The 21790-nt window shown below is 49.4% G+C and overlaps 1 protein-coding gene across 2 annotated transcripts in view; it reads left to right on the top strand.

The window, feature by feature from the left end:
• The window catches only part of RTN4RL1 (reticulon 4 receptor like 1), a 279099-nt gene that overhangs the window by 145494 nt on the left and 111815 nt on the right, over positions 1–21790 (top strand). Inside the window, exon 1 of one of the 2 annotated variants that reach the window (XM_086955194.1) lies at positions 9560–9690. The exons of the other annotated variant lie outside the window; for it this stretch is intronic. The gene's annotated coding sequence lies outside the window, so the exon portion shown is untranslated. Of the gene's footprint in view, positions 1–9559; positions 9691–21790 lie in introns of those variants that run through there. 2 annotated transcript variants of the gene reach the window in all.

The raw sequence follows: 21790 nt of genomic DNA on the forward strand, positions 1-21790 counted from the left end.
TTGTTATGCCATATCCCCAGTAAAGTCCAGCTAATAAGACTGCACCTGGCTATTACCTTAGTGCTTGAGGACAATCAATTTGTCTGCTTGAATGAAAGTACTGTCCTATGATCATAAGATGATGACTGTGGGCCCTGCTGCTAAGTCTCCAAACGAGAAAGCTCAAGGATGTGAGTCTGCAACAAAGGTAAAAGCAAAAGTGAAACAGAATCTAGCCTAGAGCCTTACAAAGAAAAATTAGGCAATAACAAAAGTGAGCTCTGACCAACTATTACCTTTCTGAGACTTATTGGGAATCCTAAATATGAAACACGTTATCTCGCTGGCTGGTTTAAAAAATAGGGTAATTCCTTGATGAGGCCCACTGCAAAATGTATAACCTATTTCTCATAGAAACGTTCTTCCTTTTTCGAGCCTGTAACGCCAAACATAAGCAAACGGATGTCATGAGATTATATATACCTAAAATTTTCAGAGACACCATACGTATGCAAATGCAATACAGCTGGATCAATTGCTATAAAGTGTCCTATTGTGTAGTCTACACATATGAAGATATCTAGAAATGACACTCTATATGTCGCAGCCGTTAAAATTTAATAAAGATACCTACTAAATGTCATGCACAAAAGAATACGGGGATGTTTAATGGTTAAACAGTCCAACCCCAAAGTTGCTCTGTGCCTGTGCCGAGATAAGATGGAAAACTGCACGTAAACCATGTGTACAGGCAAAGTAGTGAAAGCAAAACTTTGCTTCCTAAAAACACCCATGCATGGGTTCCTCACTGGAAAAACTAATTAAGCACAATGGCTCACAATGATAGGTGTGCCGAGAGATAAATATTTTGGAAAACTACCTACCAGCTATATGTTCAAGCGTATTGATAGAAGCAAAACTTTGTTTACAGAGGCTGCCAAACATTAGCCACTCACTTGAAATGCTCGTAAGGCACAATATCCCCAAAGTTACTTTTAAACATAATAGGAGCATCCTGAAAACTCGATAAAAATTGCACATGCGAGCGTAGTGATAGAGGCAAAACTTTGTTTACCGAGGCTGCCAAACATTAGCCACTCACTTGAAATGCTCGTAAAGCACCATACCCCCAAAGTTGCTTTTAAACATGATGAGAGCGACCTGAAAGCTCGAAATACATTGCACATGCGAGCAAAAAGTGAGCGCACCCTAAAGGACTAGTTCTTACCTGTGTTTTGAATGTAAGGAATCTCTTAAGAGGTCAACAGACACGTCGATATCCGTGCTGTTTATGAAAAGAGAAAACTTCATGTTTTGCCTACAGCTAAATACTTTTTGTCCTTTAGATATATTTGTTTTCAACGGTTCGAAAGGCATCTTGGTTTGTTTATATCATAAATAGCTTATTGACAGACACTGTACAAAAAACACAACTCTATTCAATAAAAGGCACACAAATGACCGTGCAGAGTTTTTGTCTGCATCCTGTGTCGCCCCTTTTAAAGTCTTCGTCAACTACATTATGTTTTTCAGAAGCGCTTTCTCTACCAAGCACAGGCTACATGCGTGGCTGGTTACAAATGAACCAGCCTGGGTCAGCAGCACAAACTCATGTTTTTGCCACCCTCCCCCTTTTGCCGCCCTAGGCGGCTGCCTAGTCCTGACTAATGGTAGAAACAGCCCTGATCGGACTTTTCCAACCCCAAAATCAGGCCGCCAGGTGTTTGTAAATGTGTCAATTCTTAGAGGAGCGCCCAAATTAAAGGTAACCTCGCGAGAAAAAGACAGACCACCTCAAATCTGATCAAGAATCAGAGGTACCAGAACTCGGGATGCCTGGGGATACTGAACCTCGGCCCCCTCCTCCATCAACCACCACTGCCTAAAAACAACCATCGGACACCCTCACCTTCCACCCAGCCGAGACCCTCATGCGTGCATTAGTGGGTGCGCAAACTCCATGGCAGGCCCATGCCAGGCTTCTCAGACTCCTTCCCTCAGGGAGCTCCATGGCAGGCCCATGCCAGGCTTCTCAAGCTCCTTCCCTCAGGGAGCTCCATGGCAGGCCCATGCCAGGCTTCTCAGACTCCTTCCCTCGGGGAGATCCATGGCAGGCCCATGCCAGGCGTCTCAAGATCCTTCCCTCATGGAGCTCCATGGCAGGCCCATGCCAGGCTTCTCAAGCTCCTTCCCTCAGGGACCTCCATGGAAGGCCCATGCCAGGCTTCTCAGACTCCTTCCCTCAGGGAGATCCATGGCAGGCCCATGCCAGGCTTCTCAGACTCCTTCCCTCAGGGAGTTCCATGGCAGGCCCATGCCAGGCTTCCCAGACTCCTTCCCTCAGGGAGATCCATGGCAGGCCCATGCCAGGCTTCTCAGACTCCTTCCCTCAGGGAGATCCATGGCAGGCCCATGCCAGGCTTCTCAGACTCCTTCCCTCTGGGAGCTCCATGGCAGGCCCATGCCAGGCTTCTCAGACTCCTTCCCTCAGGGAGCTCCATGGCAGGCCCATGCCAGGCTTCCTAGACTTCTTCCCAGGGAGATCCATGGCAGGCCCATGCCAGGCTTCTCAGACTCCTTCCCTCTGGGAGCTCCATGGCAGGCCCATGCCAGGCTTCTCAGACTCCTTCCCTCAGGGAGCTCTATGGCAGGCCCATGCCAGGCTTCTCAGACTCCTTCCCTCAGGGAGATCCATGGCAGGCCCATGCCAGGCTTCTCAGGCTCCTTCCCTCAGGGAGATCCATGGCAGGCCCATGCCAGGCGTCTCAGGCTCCTTCCCTCAGGGAGATCCATGGCAGGCCCATGCCAGGCTTCTCAGGCTCCTTCCCTCAGGGAGATCCATGGCAGGCCCATGCCAGGCTTCTCAGGCTACTTCCCTCAGGGAGATCCATGGCAGGCCCATGCCAGGCTTCTCAGACTCCTTCCCTCATGGAGCTCCATGGCAGGCCCATGCCAGGCTTCTCAAGCTCCTTCCCTCAGGGAGCTCCATGGCAGGCCCATGCCAGGCTTCTCAGACTCCTTCCCTCAGGGAGATCCATGGCAGGCCCATGCCAGGCTTCTCAGGCTCCTTCCCTCAGGGAGATCCATGGCAGGCCCATGCCAGGCTTCTCAGACTCCTTCCCTCAGGGAGCTCCGTGGCAGGCCCATGCCAGGCTTCTCAGACTCCTTCCCTCATGGAGCTCCATGGCAGGCCCATGCCAGGCTTCTCAGACTCCTTCCCTCAGGGAGCTCCATGGCAGGCCCATGCCAGGCTTCTCAGACTCCTTCCCTCGGGGAGCTCCATGGCAGGCCCATGCCAGGCGTCTCAGACTCCTTCCCTCAGGGAGATCCATGGCAGGCCCATGCCAGGCTTCTCATGCTCCTTCCCTCATGGAGCTCCATGGCAGGCCCATGCCAGGCTTCTCAGACTCATTCCCTCTGGGAGCTCCATGGCAGGCCCATGCCAGGCTTCTCAGACTCCTTCCCTCAGGGAGCACCATGGCAGGCCCATGCCAGGCTTCTCAGACTCCTTCCCTCGGGGATCTCCATGGCAGGCCCATGCCAGGCTTCTCAAGCTCCTTCCCTGAGGGAGCTCCATGGCAGGCCCATGCCAGGCTTCTCAGACTCCTTCCCTCAGGGAGCTCCATGGCAGGCCCATGCCAGGCTTCTCAGACTCCTTCCCTCGGGGAGCTCCATGGCAGGCCCATGCCAGGCTTCTCAAGCTCCTTCCCTGAGGGAGATCCATGGCAGGCCCATGCCAGGGTTCTCAGACTCCTTCCCTCATGGAGCTCCATGGCAGGCCCATGCCAGGCTTCTCAGACTCCTTCCCTCAGGGAGCTCCATGGCAGGCCCATGCCAGGCTTCTCAGACTCCTTCCCTCAGGGAGCTCCATGGGAGCTCCATGCCAGGCTGTGAGGACAACCACTCATTCACTGACATGTAAATGATCATGTGCCAATTTGCCTTATGTGGCTTTCCCGAGGATCTGCTATGGAGCCATACTGGGTCTACACTGTACATCATCCGAGTCCAGCACATGCCCTAAGCCTACCCGGCCGGACATCGATAACCAGCGGCTCCCAGATCCCCATGTCACTGTTGTGCGCTGCCTCACCCAATGGCTTGTGTCTCTGTGCACCTGGTTCTAACTTGCACTGAGGTCCTGTGCACTCCAGTGCACTCTGAGATGCTCAAGTGTTTGGCAGGCTGACTGTAAGGGCCTGTAACCAGACCAGCGCTGCCACTAGGACATGAACAGCCAGGACTATCGCTTCGCGAGCCCGGCTCGCCCATCAGAGGTTAGACAATGCAGATGAGCTGATGAAAGCATCTGGTAAGGGTGCTAGGACAACCAATCAGGGAGGAAAGTAGACTTGTATTTCTGATACCAATTGGTTTATTAATAACTACTGATTTGTTCCTTTGTAAAACTGCCACATGTACAGGCCCAGGTATACATCAGAGCAGCACTGCCGGGGCCCGCGAACAACCCTAACCAGAAAGATCAGCTACCAAGACTTTGGGCACACGAACCGAACAAGCATTTTGATTTTAATGCCCTCCCTATCACCAAGGAAAAAGGACCGCTTTGGGGCCTTTTCTTTTAATCTGACCAGCCTCGTGATAGCATGGTAAGGCGTCAGCATTTAATTAAATGATCGAAGCATATGCCCTATCAATTAGCTTTTTTCTAACTCGAGTAAGGATATTGGTGTGGGGGAAATAACACCACTGTATCACCCATTTGGAGAGGGTTTTAAAGTAATAATAAAGATAATAAAGTGTACACAGCTACCTCGAAGTAAAATGCAAGCAGTTATTCCCTTTGCTTATAGAGCCAGGTTTTTAGCGCCTTTCTGAAATCCTGCTCCGAGTTCAGCATGCCTAGTAGGGAGGTAAGTCATTCCGCAGCTGGGCAGTCCCCACCGAGAAATACCTACGCCCTGCCTAGCTTTGGAGAAACTGGGGGCAGCAAGGTAGTGTCGGAGTTTGGACCTTAGAGTTACATGGAGCTGGACTCGTATGCATTCCTGCAAGGATTTTAGTGGCCTAGAAGACCAACTACCCAATCTCAGAAATACCCAACTCAGAAAGACACTCTCCAGATGCAGTCTTAGTTACATAAACTGGTTGTTGAAACAGGTTAAACAAGCACTGGCGTTGCCAATAGGTCTCGCAGTAGGAAAGTTGGAGCTATTACAATTGCAAATAACAATGCCTTTTATTTTTGTTTTCATTTTAAAAACATAAAGGGCTTTGTGATTTACAAAACCAATAGCTCCAACTTTCCTACTGCGAGACCTATTGGCAAATCCAGTGCTTGTTTTACATTCTTAGAGCCTACGAGACACTTGGCTCGGCTCTCCTTGTTAATTTGTTGGCTCGCAATCTAGTGCGAATAGCAGTTAGCACAGGGAGTGGACGAAGAGCAAATGTGCGTGCAGTTTGTGTAATCTCCATCATAGTATGGTAACATAAGAACTATAAATGTGCATGCGCAAACTTAGTTAAAGCCATATTCAGGGGGCAGTCGGTGCAAGATAGGTGCACTGAATATACATTGTGCACCTCTACGTGATCAAGGTAAACACAATTCCAGCGTACACAGACAGGGTAGTGCGTCAGTGCTGATGAGGTGCATACCGTCTGCAAAGTGTAAACAGTGACTGCAGAGTTGGTTCACTCTACGGTGCGCTGAAAAAGCAGGAAGCAGTGGTTCATCAGTAAGCTTGGAAAAATGAATTCTCTCTCGTGGCAAGTTGAACAATGAAGAGGGGTTTGCAAATAGCTTCTACCTGCGTGTAAAGACGGTGGGGGCACTAGGTGTGTGACTGTTTGGTCGGCATATATGGAAGTGCTAGTGCAAGAACTGCACAAAAATTTGGATTTTGGGGCTGAATTTGCACTGCGTGTGCACAGTTTATATAAACTGAATATGAGTGCCACATTATTGTACACTGGCAGTGCATGCCGTGTATGTGCGAGTACACAGTATCCATGCAGTTGTTGCACAGGACATTGACCATACAGTGTGCTTGTGTAGTCTGCACAGGTGTGTGTAGGCACTGAACAATTTGTGCACACAGATAAGACTGCAGACAGACGTATCTGCAGTGGTTAAAGTTTCAACATGGAGCAGATGTCATTGTGTACAACTTGAGTACACTGGGTATGTTGCACAGTACTTTACGTTCTGTGTCTTGGCATGGAACAAGATGCACTGTTTACAGTATGAGGAAGGCTGGGTATAGCATAGTTTGTAAATATGGCAGGATAAAATTGGCAACAACACTAACGTGTGTAGAGAGATAGTCTGCAGTCGTCGTTCTTGTAGCATACCTGGGTTAACAGGGAACACGGAGAGCATGCGCACAGCGCTCAGCGCCTGCCATTCACCACAAGGCATGTCATTAACATTAAAACCGAGCGGCAACACGGGGAACCTGAAAGTACGGCCGGCCTGCGGCCGGCCATTTGGACATGTTCTGAATCCCAGATAGTGGAAGGAGCAGGCTCGGAGGCTGGAAATGCCGGTGTGTTCTTTAATCTTCGCAGCGTGCTACAGTAAGCCAGAGGGCAGAGACTGCCGAATCCACCCTTTAATCCGTTCAGCATAAAGCCACCAGATAGAAGGATTTAAATGCAGGAAGCGATTGAAATTCCAAACAGCGGCATAGGAAACGCGTTGTAAATGTGTGGTCTGTTTAATGGGATTCAGTGACCTCCTCCGCTGCTGGGTTCGATGCAACCAGGTGGTGTGCAGTACCTGGCCGGGTGCAAATGCAATGCATGAGGTGTCTTGTGACGGAAGCCAGATGGGGGCGGGAGAGCCTGGGGCGGGATTCCGAGTGAGGGGAGGCAGGCGGATTAGAAGGGAAGCTGTATGGGAGCGGGAGAGCCTGGTGGGGGGGCGTGAATAAACAAGCGTTGCCGGGAAACTGAAAGAACGGCCGGCCTGTGGCCGGCCATGATTCAATTAGGGGAGGAGAAGCCGCAGAGCGCACGCTGGGCGAAACCCTTTGATGTGCTCTGCGGCCATGAATGCGCGTGCTTGTTTGGTCACGTGATTCACGTGAACTCAATGAAAACCGCAGCGCAAGAAGCCCTTGGTTTCACGAGGATTTTCGAGACATGAATTCTCGCTCCGCTCAATGCGCTTGTGCGCATTAATAGGTCGCGAGACCTAAAAAGTGGAAGACAAGAGAAGCCAGGTTGTGCATCCACTGTGTCAGCAGAAAGATCCGGAGACACCGGAGTCTGCACCCACGGTGAAAGGGGATAAGTCTAGTCCTGTGGCCGCCCCGGAGCCACCCTGAAGCTGAGAGGTACCCGTCTCTGCAGGCAGAGTGGCAGGGAGAGGAGTGGAGGCAAGTCTCTGTAGCTTGTTTGACAGGAGAGTCTGTGACACTCAGTGTGACTGTGCTCTGCAGCCATGGGTCGAGTTTAGAGGCCTAAATATAAGAGGCACACCGGCCATTGTGACCCGGAAAAGTTTGCAGAGACCAGGCCGTACATCAAAGTGGCAGAGAGAAACTCAGAGACAGTGGGCTCTGCAATGCAGTCAAAGCGAGGGGCTCAAAGACACAGGGCTCTGCATCCCAAGTGCAGGGAGAGCAGCCGGAGTATAAAGGGGAGGAGCAGAGAGCAGACTCTGCAGCCAGAGTGAAAGAGGGAGGAGCAAAGAGCAGCCTCTGCAGCCAGAGTGAAAAGGGGAGGAGCAGAGAAGCAGCCTCTGCAGCCAGAGTGAAAAGGGGTGGAGCAGAGAGGCTGAAGGGAGGAGCAGGGAGGCAGCCTCTGCAGCCACAGTGAAAAGGGGGAGGAGCCTAGATGCAGCCTCTGGAACCAGAGTAAAAAGGGGAGGAGCAAAGAGCAGCCTCTGCAGCCAGAGTGAAAGGGGGAGGAGCCAGGGACATCTTAAGGATTTTGGGGTCCCTGGCAAAACCTATTTTTGGGGGGGCCTGTTTCAGAACAGGTTTGAATTTATGATTTCATTTCAGCTCTTTCATGCCAGGTCACTGACAGTATATAGGCGCAATTGTCTGAATTCTAAATGGGTTTTCATCTAATGTTCAGGGATAGTGATGTGTGTTATCAATATTGTAACACATCAGCAGTTCACTAATATTACTACAAATAATATCTGTGACACACTCCCATTTCTCATATGTTTGGTCCTAGTGCGATCTAAAAGAAACCTTTTTATGGATGTTGCATGAAAAATAAACATTTCTCTGCAGAATGGCTATAATAGACTCTCACACATCACCGACCTTAAAAATAAATTAGGGGATAATGGTATTCAAAACAATCAGTTTAGTCAATATTCAAGGTCATCATGGCAAGACTATCCGGAGGCTCCCCTTAAAGACTGGGGCCCTGGGCCAAAGCCCAGTTTGGCCATGCCTTTAAACTATCTCTGGGAGGAGCAAGGGGAAGCGCAAAGAGCAGCCTCTGCTGCAGCTGGAGTGAAAAGGGGAGGATCCTAGCTGCAGCCTCTGCAACCAGAGTGAAATGGGGTGGAGCACAGAGCAGCCTCTTCAGTCAGAGTGAAAGGGGGAGGAACAAAGAGCAGCCTCTGCAGCCAGAGTGAAAAGGGGAGGAGCAAAGAGCTGCCTCTGCAGCAAGAGTCAACAGGGGAGGAGCCTAGATGCAGCCTCTGCAGCCAGAGTGAAAGGGGGAGGAACAGAAAGCAGCCTCTGCAGTCAGAGTTAAAAGGGGAGGAGCAAAGAGCAGCCTCTGCAGCCAGAGTGAAAAGGAGAGGAGCAGAGAGCAGCCTCTTCAGTCAAAGTAAAAAGGGGAGGAGCAAAGAGCAGCCTCTTCAGTCAGAGTGAAAAGGGGAGGACCAGAGACGCAGCCTCTGCAGTCAGAGCGAAAAGGAGCGGAGCAGAGAGCAGCCACTGCAGCCAGAGTGAAAGGGGGAGGAGCCTAGAGCAGCCTATGCAGCCAGAGTGAAAAGGGGAGGAGCATAGAGCAGCCTCTGCAGCCAGAGTGAAAGGGGGAGGAGCCTAGATGCATCCACTGCAGCCAGAATGAAAGGGGAAGTAGCAAAGAGCAGACTCTGCAGCCAGAGTGAAAGAGGGAGGGGCAAAGAGCAGACTCTGCAGCCAGAGTGAAAAGGCGAGGAGCCCAGATTCAGCCTCTGCAACCAGACTGAAAAGCGGAGGAGCAGCGGGCAGCCTCTGCAGCCAGAGTGAAAGGGGGAGGAGCCTAGATGCATCCACTGCAGCCAGAGTGAAAGGGGGAGTAGCAAAGAGCAGACTCTGCAGCCAGAGTGAAAAGGGGAGGAGCATAAAGCAGCCTCTGCAGCCAAAGTGAAAAGGGGAGGAGCCTAGATTCAGCCTCTGCAACCAGAGTGAAAAGGGGAGGAGCCGAGAGGCAGCCTCTGCAGCCAATGGGGCAGAGAGAAGGTCAGTGTGACTAGGCGCTACAGCCAATGAGAGAGGGAGAAGTTCAGAGTGACTCGGCTCTGCAGCCAATGGGAGAGGGAGAAGTTAAGAGTGACTATGCTCTTCAGTCAGTAAGACAGGAAGAGGCGCAGAGGGGCCTGGAACAGCAGGGAGTAACAAGGAAATGAAAGAAACTGAGAAGCATCTCCCCCACACAGTCACCAGGATACCGAGATGTGAGAGATCCGCGCTTTCTTCATATTTGAAAGAAGATAAACAGTGTGCTGACAAAAAGGGCAGAATAGATCGTGAGGCAGCAGTAAATTGTGATGGGATTAGACACAAGGTATGTGCCACCCTGAAGAAAAACATTGTGACACCTTAATTGCGCTGACAGAAATATTTATACTAACGGAAATACTTAATTGCACACTTTCTAAGCACGCAGGCTGCTTTTTCAGGCTGTATTAAGCACTAACAAGAACACGATCTAGAGGCATTGGCATCACTTCTCTTGTGTTGCGTTAACTGTATTCGCATAGCATCCGTCGGCCTTCGGTCTAGCCTTGTTGCACCGCCTGGGACTGCCACCGTCGCGCCTCTGAGGCGACCACCGCAGGCTGGGTCCCTGCAGTCCTGTGTTCTGTGCATCTCAGGGCTGGGTGCAAGGTGCTGTCCAATGAGCGGAGGGTGTGAGGCCGTTGGCGAGGAGGCGTGGCTGGAGGAGGGCTTCCCTGATTGGTTCAGCATCTCTTGGAGTGTCAACCTGTCATTGGCCAACACTGAGCTCGCCTTGCGTGGCCTTGCTGGCTGCAGAACGTGTTTGAGCTGTCTTGTCGGGGTCCGTTTGTGGCGTATCTTGGCGGCAAGGGTTGTCGAAAGCACTGTGGCATCCATCTCTGTGGTACATCTATGCGGTGGTACTTTTGCTCTCATCAGTTGGGTGTTTTTTGGTGGTAATGTCATGCACAAAAATATTCCAGGGCTAGTCGGTGGAGTAACCGGCTGAACACGTCACGCTCACGTGACCTGAGTTAAATAAATAGCGTCTACGCATGCACGTATGCCAGTTGGGCGACGGCGTGGAAGACGAGAAGCAACCAACAAGTGTGTCCGTGTCCTTATTAAGCAAGGCCGAAGTGGTAGCCCCATTGCCCCTATCCGTCACCACCCTACCCTTGTGTGCACCCCGCACGACATAACAGGCACAATACATGTGTTTGCTGTGCTTTTGCGGGCAATTTTCCGATGGGCAGTAAAAATGAGGAATACACACATCGTTTTTCTTTTAGTTTGACTCATTCTTAGCACCAACTCAGAACTTTTGGTGACAGCTGTCGGAAAACCCACCCAAGGACTAGCAAAGCTTCACTCCTGATCAGCACTAGATGACAAACACCTGCCGAACATCATTTGAGGCTATTAGTTGTGAGTGAAGGCCGCCCGTGGCCCCTGCTAGGGGACCTCTGTGCACACCTAGGCAGCCTGGCACGGAGCTCTTACTTCAGACCAGGCTACCAAGCCAGAGTGAAATGCCCTGAACAGTCAAGCTCGCCAGCCCGATCGCCACTTTACTGCTTTGTACATGTGGCTTGGCCGGTGCAGGCCCAGTGTATGTGTGGTTAGCGTTGCAGTGTTCGGCAAGGGATCCCAATCTGGTTTTCAGTTAAATGATTACCGCTGGTCCAAAATCCCACTGCCCTTTTATGAAAGATTCTGCAGAAGAGTTAGCTCTGGCTTCTGCTGACACAGATCCCTTGATGGCTGTTGGGGTTAAGCACATCTCCTGCTTGAGGAGCGATGTAGATAATCCTCTGGGCTATGACTCCAGGAAGACTGCAGAAGGTGTCAGATAAATTCAGTAAGCCTCGCAGCATCCGCGGACAGCAGCTTTTGAGCATCCTGGAAAGAACCAATATAGACAACAACTCGCGCTAGTTTCAGCTTTCGGACGCCATGTTGGATTTTATGTATCCTATCCATGGGCTTCTGATTGGTTTTAATGACTTGACGCTGTGGCTCCTATTGGTATACACATTATAGTTTTGTGTGGAATATGGCTTTTCATTTCATCGTACCAGCGGTGGCTAATTCAGATTTACCATTCAGTGATGCCAGATCTGGTTTGCTACTGCCAGGGATTGGAGTCTCCTGCATGGGCCAGACATCATTCTTTTTAATGGCCCCTTCCAGTCAGCAGTGCCTATTCATGTATTCTGGCTCTCTGTCTGCCCCCTTCCTGTCTGCCGCTCTCCCTCTCTGTCTCACTCACTGTATCTATATGTATATTTATGCGGTGCCAGTTAAAATATATGGCATCCAATGAAACATGTTATTGGAAACAAGTGTACTAATAACAGGAGATTCACGTTCATTTATTACCACACTGCAAATGTCATACTGCATATTATTATGGCAGTACAGTCTAGAAAAGCATCTTATAATCTTTTCAGAAGAAAACTACTGGCCCCATGTTCACCCGTTCTTGTGCTCTAGCTCTGGATTCATATCCTTGTTTATAATATCTACAAGTGGAGTAATAAAAATAGCATGGAATAACCCTTATATGCGGAAGTGCTCAGTGGAATATGCTATTGAGTATCATTATGGAGGGAGGGAGAGGCATCATGGGCTACTCGAGGATTAATCTGTCGTGAATTATGGTCCTTTCCCACACTCTTAGCATACAAGAATTGGTAAATTACACAGGTGTTAACATTTAGCAGTGAAACAATCACATCACCGTATTTGTGTTTTTTTTCTTTTTTCTGTATATATATATATATATATATATATATATATATATATATATATTGAAAAAACACAATTAAGGTGATTTAAATATATATATATTTAATTATATATATTTAGTTACATATATATATACATATATATTTAAAATCTATATCTGTGTATATGCATGTTTATAATATATGCAACATAATCCTAGGAGCCCTGACAATAGTAAAGCTCTGTTGAGTGGAATTTGGGGCTGTCATCATGATGATCAACTGTGGATTTCAGAGGGAGCTATGAAATAGTTTCCATATTTCGTAGTTCCCTATGATGTATGGTATTTTATACCACTGCATTTTGTACAATAAAAGCACCAAAGCAGTAAGTATCCATCCATCCATCCATCTGTTTGTACATATATAAGTGTGTGTGTGTGTGTGTACTGCATAGATAAGTGCATATGAGTGTAGAGGGGCTGCCCTAGGTCACCTTGAACTCAGATTCAGTTCTGCTGTTCTCTCTAGGTTTGCCTCAGTCTACTTCAAAGTCCAGCATGCAGTCACTTATCCCCTTTTTTGGTGATTAGTTGCTTGTGATTCTTGTTCTACAAAATGAGATTATAGCTCCCTCGTAGCAGTACACAGAAGGTTTTTTATCTGGATTTGGGTCTTGGGCGCACAGCATGTTGTATATTATTGCCTCTTTGTTTTTCTTGGCCTTTGTTATGGCCACTTGGAAGGGCTGGACTCTACTTGTTAGGTCTCGCCTGCGACAGCGCTTGCTCTGAGTCCTGGGTTTTAGGATAAAGAAGGTTTTAATGGCCTTCACAGGGGTTTGTGCCTTGGAGCATATTCTGAGCGGGATAAACTGCTGGAATGTCCTCATGCAGGGTGGGTTAGTAATTTAAGTCCGGGCCTTTTGCCATAAACCATTCACATTGCGTTGGAACCTGCCCTCCATCTCATAAAACATTACTATCGCCTTCACCGCTTCATGCCTTGGAGCCTGGCCTTTATCGCATAGAGCACTCCAATTGCCACGTGTGCTTTACAGCATACACACTGCCATTGCCATCACAGGGTTTTACCTTGACATCTGGCTTTCATGGCCTAATATGCTTACATGTCGTTCATGAGGTCCATTCCCCAAAGCCTGGTCTCTACAGCAGCAGAAGCCGCCCTTGTCTTCACAGGGTTCACGCACTGAAACCTGGCTTTTCTAAAATACACTGCTCACATGCCCCTAGCTGCAGTCTGTGTTTTGGACCCTGGGCAATCGGGACAGGGGGCATAAGGAGCTGGTATGACCCTCATAGAGGGTTAATGTCTTAACACCTGGCTTTCACTAACCTGGAACACTCATATGGTTTTCACCATTGGTTTCAGTCTGCACTTTATCTCAAATAGCTCTCACATTGCCTTCAGAGCGGGTTCATACCTTGAAACAAGACCTGTATCTCATTGACCTCTCACGTGGCCTTCAGAGCGGGTTCATACCTTGAAACCAGGCTTGTATCTCATTGACCTCTCACATTGCCTTCAGAGGGGGTTCATACCTTGAAACAAGGCCTGTATCTCATTGACCTCTCACATTACCTTCAGAGCGGGTTCATACCTTGAAACAAGGCCTACATCTCATTGACCTCTCACATTGCCTTCAGAGTGGGTTCATACCTTGAAACCAGGCTTGTATCTCATTGACCTCTCACATTGCCTTCAGAGGGGGTTCATACCTTGAAACAAGGCCTGTATCTCATTGACCTCTCACATTACCTTCAGAGCGGGTTCATACCTTGAAACAAGGCCTGCATCTCATTGACCTCTCACATTGCCTTCAGAGTGGGTTCATACCTTGAAACAAGGCCTGCATCTCATTGACCTCTCACATTGCCTTCAGAGCAGGTTCATACCTTGAAACAAGACCTGCATCTCATTGACCTCTCACATTGCCTTCAGAGCGGGTTCATACCTTGAAACAATGCCTACATCTCATTGACCTCTCACATTGCCTTCAGAGCGGGTTCATACCTTGAAACAAGGCCTGCATCTCATTGACCTCTCACATTGCCTACAGAGCGGGTTCATACCTTGAAACAATGCCTACATCTCATTGACCTCTCACATTGCCTTCAGAGCGGGTTCATACCTTGAAACAAGGCCTGCATCTCATTGACCTCTCACGTTGCCTTCAGAGCGGGTTCATACCTTGAAACAATGCCTACATCTCATTGACCTCTCACATTGCCTTCAGAGCGGGTTCATACCTTGAAACAAGGCCATTGACCTCTCACATGGCTTTCAAAGTGGGTTCATACCTTGAACCAAGGCCTGTATATCATTGACCTCTCACATTGCCTTCAGAGTGGGTTCATACCTTGAAACAAGGCCTGTATCTCATTGACCTCTCACCTGGTCTTCAAAGAGGCTTCATACCTTGAAACAAGGCCTGCATCTCATTGACCTCTCACATAGCCTTCAGAGCGGGTTCATACCTTGAAACAAGGCCTGTATCTCATTGACCTTTCACCTGGTCTTCAAAGAGGCTTCATACCTTGAAACAAGGCCTGCATCTCATTGACCTCTCACCTGGTCTTCAAAGAGGCTTCATACCTTGAAACAAGGCCTGCATCTCATTGACCTCTCACATTGCCTTCAGAGCGGGTTCATACCTTGAAACAAGGCCATTGACCTCTCACATGGCTTTCAAAGTGGGTTCATACCTTGAACCAAGGCCTGTATATCATTGACCTCTCACATTGCCTTCAGAGCGGGTTCATACCTTGAAACAAGGCCTGTATCTCATTGACCTTTCACCTGGTCTTCAAAGAGGCTTCATACCTTGAAACAAGGCCTGCATCTCATTGACCTCTCACCTGGTCTTCAAAGAGGCTTCATACCTTGAAACAAGGCCTGCATCTCATTGACCTCTCACATTGCCTTCAGAGCGGGTTCATACCTTGAAACAAGGCCATTGACCTCTCACATGGCTTTCAAAGTGGGTTCATACCTTGAACCAAGGCCTGCATCTCATTGACCTCTCACATTGCCTTCAGAGCGGGTTCATACCTTGAAACAAGGCCATTGACCTCTCACATGGCTTTCAAAGTGGGTTCATACCTTGAACCAAGGCCTGTATCTCATTGACCTCTCACATTGCCTTCAGAGTGGGTTCATACCTTGAAACAAGGCCTGTATCTCATTGACCTCTCACCTGGTCTTCAAAGAGGCTTCATACCTTGAAACAAGGCCTGCATCTCATTGACCTCTCACATAGCCTTCAGAGCGGGTTCATACCTTGAAACAAGGCCTGTATCTCATTGACCTTTCACCTGGTCTTCAAAGAGGCTTCATACCTTGAAACAAGGCCTGCATCTCATTGACCTCTCACCTGGTCTTCAAAGAGGCTTCATACCTTGAAACAAGGCCTGCATCTCATTGACCTCTCACATTGCCTTCAGAGCGGGTTCATACCTTGAAACAAGGCCTGCATCTCATTGACCTCTCACATTGCCTTCAGAGCAGGTTCATACCTTGAAACAAGGCCTGCATCTCATTGACCTCTCACATTGCCTTCTGAGCGGGTTCATACCTTGAAACAAGGCCTGCATCTCATTGACCTCTCACATTGCCTTTAGAGCGGGTTCATACCTTGAAACAAGGCCTGTATCTCATGGACCTTTCGCATGGTCATCACCGCAGGTTAGTGCCTCGAAGCATGACCTTCATCTCATAGAAGACTCGTCATCTTCACTGAGTTGATACCTCATCTTCACCTCATGTAACACTTGCACGACGTCACATCAGCTTCACGCTTCTAAGCCTGGCCTTTGCCTCTCAAAGACTCCAAAGGGTTGAGCCTTAAGACCTTTTCTTCATTGCTTCAGACTCTCCCCCTTGCCTCTTCTTTTAGGCATTTCATGGCCTGCATGAACATTTTCTGATGTTTGAACAAGATTCCCAAAAGTTGGGGCTCAACAATCTTTCCCATCACCTCTTGGTCTGGAATTCCAGTGGGCATTATTTTATTTATTCTTGGGGCTCTGTAAGTTGAGGTCGCTTTTCAGTATTGCTGAAGGTCATATTTTGTTGAGAATAACAAGGCCAAGCACTCGCCATAGAGCGGGCCCTTCCCTCAGTGTCTGACAGCATCAGTCCAAGACCGTCAGCTTCACCTAGAATAGACCTGAGCTCGGGCAGCACCCTCGTCTTATGCCTCACTCCTGCATAAGAGGGCTTGTCATAGTGTTGTTTATTTTGACTCCTCTTATTGTCTCTCTATGCTTTTCAGATGTAATGTCATTCATCTCCCTACAGACCACTTTAGAGACTCTCAGGAAAAGCCCAGGTCGCCATATAGAATCAATTGCTGATTGAAAGAAAACCCATCATGTGAATATTTTCAGCGCTATGTAGACACACTTGTCCATTCTTGTGCGGAGTGTGCATATGTAGTAAGTCACCCTCAGATTTCACAGAAATTCTATCGGTCTCACACATAAGATGTCTTTGACTCTAATCTCTAGTTTTCCCTTGGGCAGACATGACAATTGCACCAGGTAAATGCTTACAAAAGGGTTTCTGGTGATACTGATGGAGATGGTCACCATCGCTGTATCTATCCTAGGTAAATTGCTCTCACTAGGTCTTGTGCGGTTGCTCTGATCTCAGTGCATAGTTACTGTGATGCAGGTGGTCACCACTGCTGCATCTATGATAGATAAGCAGCTCCAACTAGGTCTTATACAGTTGCTCTGATCTAAGTGTGAGAAGGCGTTTCCCCTTTGAGTTTGGTTCTTTGAAGGGTTTGTATTACAATTTGCTATTAATTACTGAGTCTGATTGTCGTTTTTGCAGTTGCTCCAGTAACTCTGGTATTGTAACCGGGATGTCTGAGATGTTTCTGATAGTGTTTGATTTTTTTTGCTGATATTAAGTAAGTTGACATCGATCATATGTTCTGAACTAAGCTGTTTTATTTCCTTGGGCTTGAAGAGCTCTCTTCTCAGTCTCTCAGTCTGTGTGTGTGTGTGTGTGTGGATCTGTTTTTGTCCCCCTCTGCCTCCCTCTCCTTTGCTTCACTCTCTTCTGCCCAGGCATTCTTTGTTTTCTTAATAACATTAGCGCCATTCAATGAAAAAAGGTTGTTCGATTTGGCTTTGGCATTGAAAATTTCTTAAGGCTCTGTCAAGGGGGAAAATGGGGGATCAAAATATCCCGTATTAAACCCATAGGAATCTTGGCTCCCCAATATAGAAAGACACATTGAACTGAACTACACGTAACTTGGCATGAACATAGGAATTGCCTTTGCTTAGTTTGGTGTAAATCCCGTAAGTCGTTTTCGAGAAATAAGGGTTACAAAAAGTATTCAATGAGATTGAAAGGGTTAAAAATGTAGAGATAGCTGGGGCATTAGTCCACAGAGGTTCCAGAACCCTAGGTTTATGGACCATATCCACGCACCAACGTTGATGGGCTTGTGGCCCTAAAGTCAAATCCGCAGACTCAACGCTCTCTTATCGATGGCAGTGCCTTGAAAAAGGTTGCAGTTGCCATTACAGGGCAAGGGCACTCAGCCCCAGCATACTGAAAAATAAAAATGAAGGATTTATCAGGGGGCTGAGTCAGCACCACCTGCCCCCCCTGGCTCAGTTGGGAGCCACAAAGGGACAAGCCCCACAAGCAAACAACATTTTTTCCAAGTTCTTTTCGGCGCAAGATTGCAGATCCAAGCAAGGCACACGCCCAGGTCTCCGAACCCTTGGCGGGGGTGGTCTGAACCCAACCCTGGTTGGTCCTCCCGCTGAGTTGCGGATCTATCATTGGATCTTCAAACCTCTTGGAGGTCCAACAAGAGTCCATGGGCCTGTAAGGGATCACAAACGCTATGTCTGGATCCAGCATTTGAAGTGAGGGATGGCCAACCACAGCAGGTTGGACAAACTGCTCTTCAGCCAACCCCTACTGCAGTGTACACAACACGCAGACGACTGAGTGCGGCGAGGACTGGACGATCAAAGCAGGTGCTGGGTCTGCAACCGGCCCCCGCAGCACCCAACCGTAGGTCATGTGCATTCGCAGTTGGGCGACCCCAGCAAGCCGGGTGCTGGGCCTGGGTGCAAGTCAGCCCCTTGGCTAACCCATGCAGCTGCCACGCACTTTGACGGAAGGCTATGTGTTGTGGGTGTTGCCTCCCCCACGGAACGTTGGACACAAGGCATGCCCATCAGCAGTGCTTTAAATGGGCCGGTACTGTCCGGTACGGAGTACCGGCACTTTTTTATTTTGAGAGGGAGAGTACCGGCACTTCTCAAGAGTGACGTAATACTTTTCATGCAAGAGTACCGGCACTTCTCAAAAACAGGCAAGTACTCTGGTCCAGAGTACCTGCACTTCTGTTTTTCCATTTCAAGCCCTGCCCATCAGGAGTTGGACACCTCCTGGTGGGATGTGGCTTTGTGGCCACTGCCCCACCCCCCTCACCGATGTGCAAGGCCAAAGTAATATGCTGTGACCCCTGATGACCCGGCAAGACTCATCCCTACCCTCTGCTCCACACATAACACTTTTACTTTCTGTTTCTGTCAAAGCATGCAGCACCCCTAAGGCCAGAGTGGCAAAGAAGGTGCCGGGGCACCAAAAGCTTCCTACCCCTAATTGAGGGCAACGTTTCTCTATTTTTCCCACTCTTTCTCTTTATCACTCTCTCCTGCTGTCCGTTCTTCGTTGTCTCTCCCTTCCTCTACATCCCATTTTTCGCTTCCAAGCGTCCCCTTCGACTCTCCAGCCAGAACAGCCTCCACTGGCTCTCCCTGACTTTCTGGACAGAGCAGTCTCTTTGCTCCCACTGTCTCTGTAGACAACGCAGTCCTTGCCCCGCCCCTTCCATCATCGAGGCATTTGCGCTTTCTAGAGAGAACAGACTGACTGATCTCTCTTGGCAGAATGGTCTCTTTGTCTTTCTCACCACGGCAGTCAGCCTCTGTGCTCTGCAGCGGCGTCTCGCTGCGCTCGCGGTCTCTTTCTTGCACTGTCTCTTCCTGTTTGTTTTCACTTGCAGACAGAATGAGGCTACTCCTGAAGCACCGGGTGTCAGAGGCTTTAAATAACCCAATTATGTCACTGCTGGAACTGAAACTGAGAAAAGGAGATAAATACCTGCGAGGACTCCAGGGGTGCAGGGGACAGGTGCACAGACAACAGGAGCAAGAGCAGCGCAGACCCAGACACCCAGAGAAACACAAACACACACCGGCACAGAGAGAGGCCAGACAAACATAAACACGGACAAAAAGAGAGAGGCCAGACAAACAGAACAGGAGCAAGCGAAGCGCAGACCCAGACACCCAGAGAAACATAAACACACACCGCACAGAGAGAGGCCAGACAAACATAAACACGGACAGAGAGAGGCCACAGGAACACAGACAACAGGAGCACGAGAAGCGCATACCCAGACACCCAGAGAAACACAAACACACACCGCCACAGACACAGAGAGAGGCCAGACAAACCCAGGCAACAGGAGCAAGCGAAGCGCCGACTCAGAAACTCAGCCGACTCAGAAACTCAGAGAAACACAAACACACACCGGCCCAGACAGGGAGAGAGAGGACAGACAAACACAGGCAACAGGAGCAAGCGAAGCGCAGACCCAGACACCCAGACAAACTGAAACACACACCGGCACAGAGAGAGGCCAGACAAACACAACACGGACAGAGAGAGGCCACACGAACACAGGCAACAGGAGCAAGAGTGGCGCAGACCCAGACACACAGAGAAACACAAACACACACCGGCACAGAGAGAGGCCAGACAAACACAAACACGGACAAAATAAGAGAGGCCAGACAAACAGAGAACAGGAGCAAGCGAAGCGCAGACCCAGACACCCAGAGAAACACAAACACACACCGGCACAGAGAGAGGCCAGACAAACATAAACACGGACAAAAAGAGAGAGGCCAGACAAACACAGACAAACAGAGAACAGGAGCAAGCGAAGCGCAGACCCAGACACCCAGAGAAACACAAACACACACCGGCACAGAGAGAGGCCAGACAAACATAAACACGGACAGAGAGAGGCCACAGGAACACAGACAACAGGAGCACGAGAAGCGCATGCCCAGACACTCAGAGAAACACAAACACACACCGGCACAGACACGGAGAGAGGCCAGACAAACACAGGCGACAGGAGCAAGCGAAGCGCCGACTCAGACACTCAGAGAAACACAAACACACACCGGCCCAGAAACGGAGAGAGAGGCCAGACAAACACAGGCAACAGGAGCAAGCGAAGCGCAGACCCAGACAAACTGAAACACACACCGGCACAGAGAGAGGCCAGACAAACACAACACGGACAGAGAGAGGCCACACGAACACAGGCAACAGGAGCAAGAGTGGCGCAGACCCAGACACCCAGAGAAACACAAACACACACCGGCACAGACACGGAAAGAGAGGCCAGAAAACCACAAACACGGACAGAGAGAGGACAGACAAACACAGACAGCAGGAGCAAGAGAAGCACAGACCCAGACACCCAGAAAAACACACACCGGCACAGACACGGAGAGAGCGAGGCCAGACAAACACACACCGGCACAGAGAAGGCCAGACAAACACAAACACGGACAGAGAGAGGCCAGACAAACACAAACACGGACAGAGAGAGGCCAGACAAACACAGACAGCAGGTGCAAGAGAAGCACAGACCCAGACACCCAGAGAAACACAAACACACACCGGCACAGACACGGAGAGAGAGGCCAGCCAAACACGGACAGAGAGGGGCCAGACAAACACAGACAGCAGGAACAAGAGAAGCACAGTCCCAGACACCCAGAGAAACACAAACACACACCGGCTCAATCAGAGAGAGGCCAGACAAACACAGGCAGAGAGGCCAGAGAAACACAGGCAACTGGAGGAACGCAAGCATATACTCAGACATTCAGAGAAACACAAACACACACCGGCACAGACACGGAGAGAGAGGACAGACAAACACAGACACGGACAGAGAGAGGTCAGACGAACAAAGACAGCAGGAGCAAGAGTGGCGCAGACCCAGAGTAACACAAACACACACGGGCACAGACACGGACAGAGAGAAGCCAAACAAACACGAACAGACAGGCAGGGAGACCAGAGAAACACAGACCACAGGAGCAAGACATGTGCATACTCAGACACCCAGAGAAACACAAACACACACCAGCACTGACACTGACAGAGAGAGGCCAGACAAACACAGACCCGGACAGAGAGAGGCCAGACAAACACAGACACACAGGCATGGAGACCAGAGAAACACAGACTACAGGAGCAAGACAAGCGCAGACCCAGACACCCAGGAAAACACAAACACACACTGGCACAGACACCGACAGAGAGAGGCCAGACAAACATGGACACACAGGCAGGGTGACCAGAGAAACACAGACCACAGGAGCAAGACAAGCGCAGACCCAGAGACCCAGTGACCCAATGAAACACAACACACCGGCACACACACGGACAAAGATAGGTCAGACAAGCATGGACACACAGACAACAGAGAAACACAAACACACAGTTACACACCGGCACAGACACGGACAGATAGATGCTGGACAAACACAGACACAGAGGCAAGACAAACACAGACAACAGGAGCAAGACAAACGCAGACTCAGACACCCAGAGAAAAACATACAC

Source organism: Lissotriton vulgaris, chromosome 2_1 (genome assembly GCF_964263255.1).
Source record: "Lissotriton vulgaris chromosome 2_1, aLisVul1.2, whole genome shotgun sequence".
NCBI classification, from domain to species: Eukaryota; Metazoa; Chordata; class Amphibia; order Caudata; family Salamandridae; genus Lissotriton; species Lissotriton vulgaris.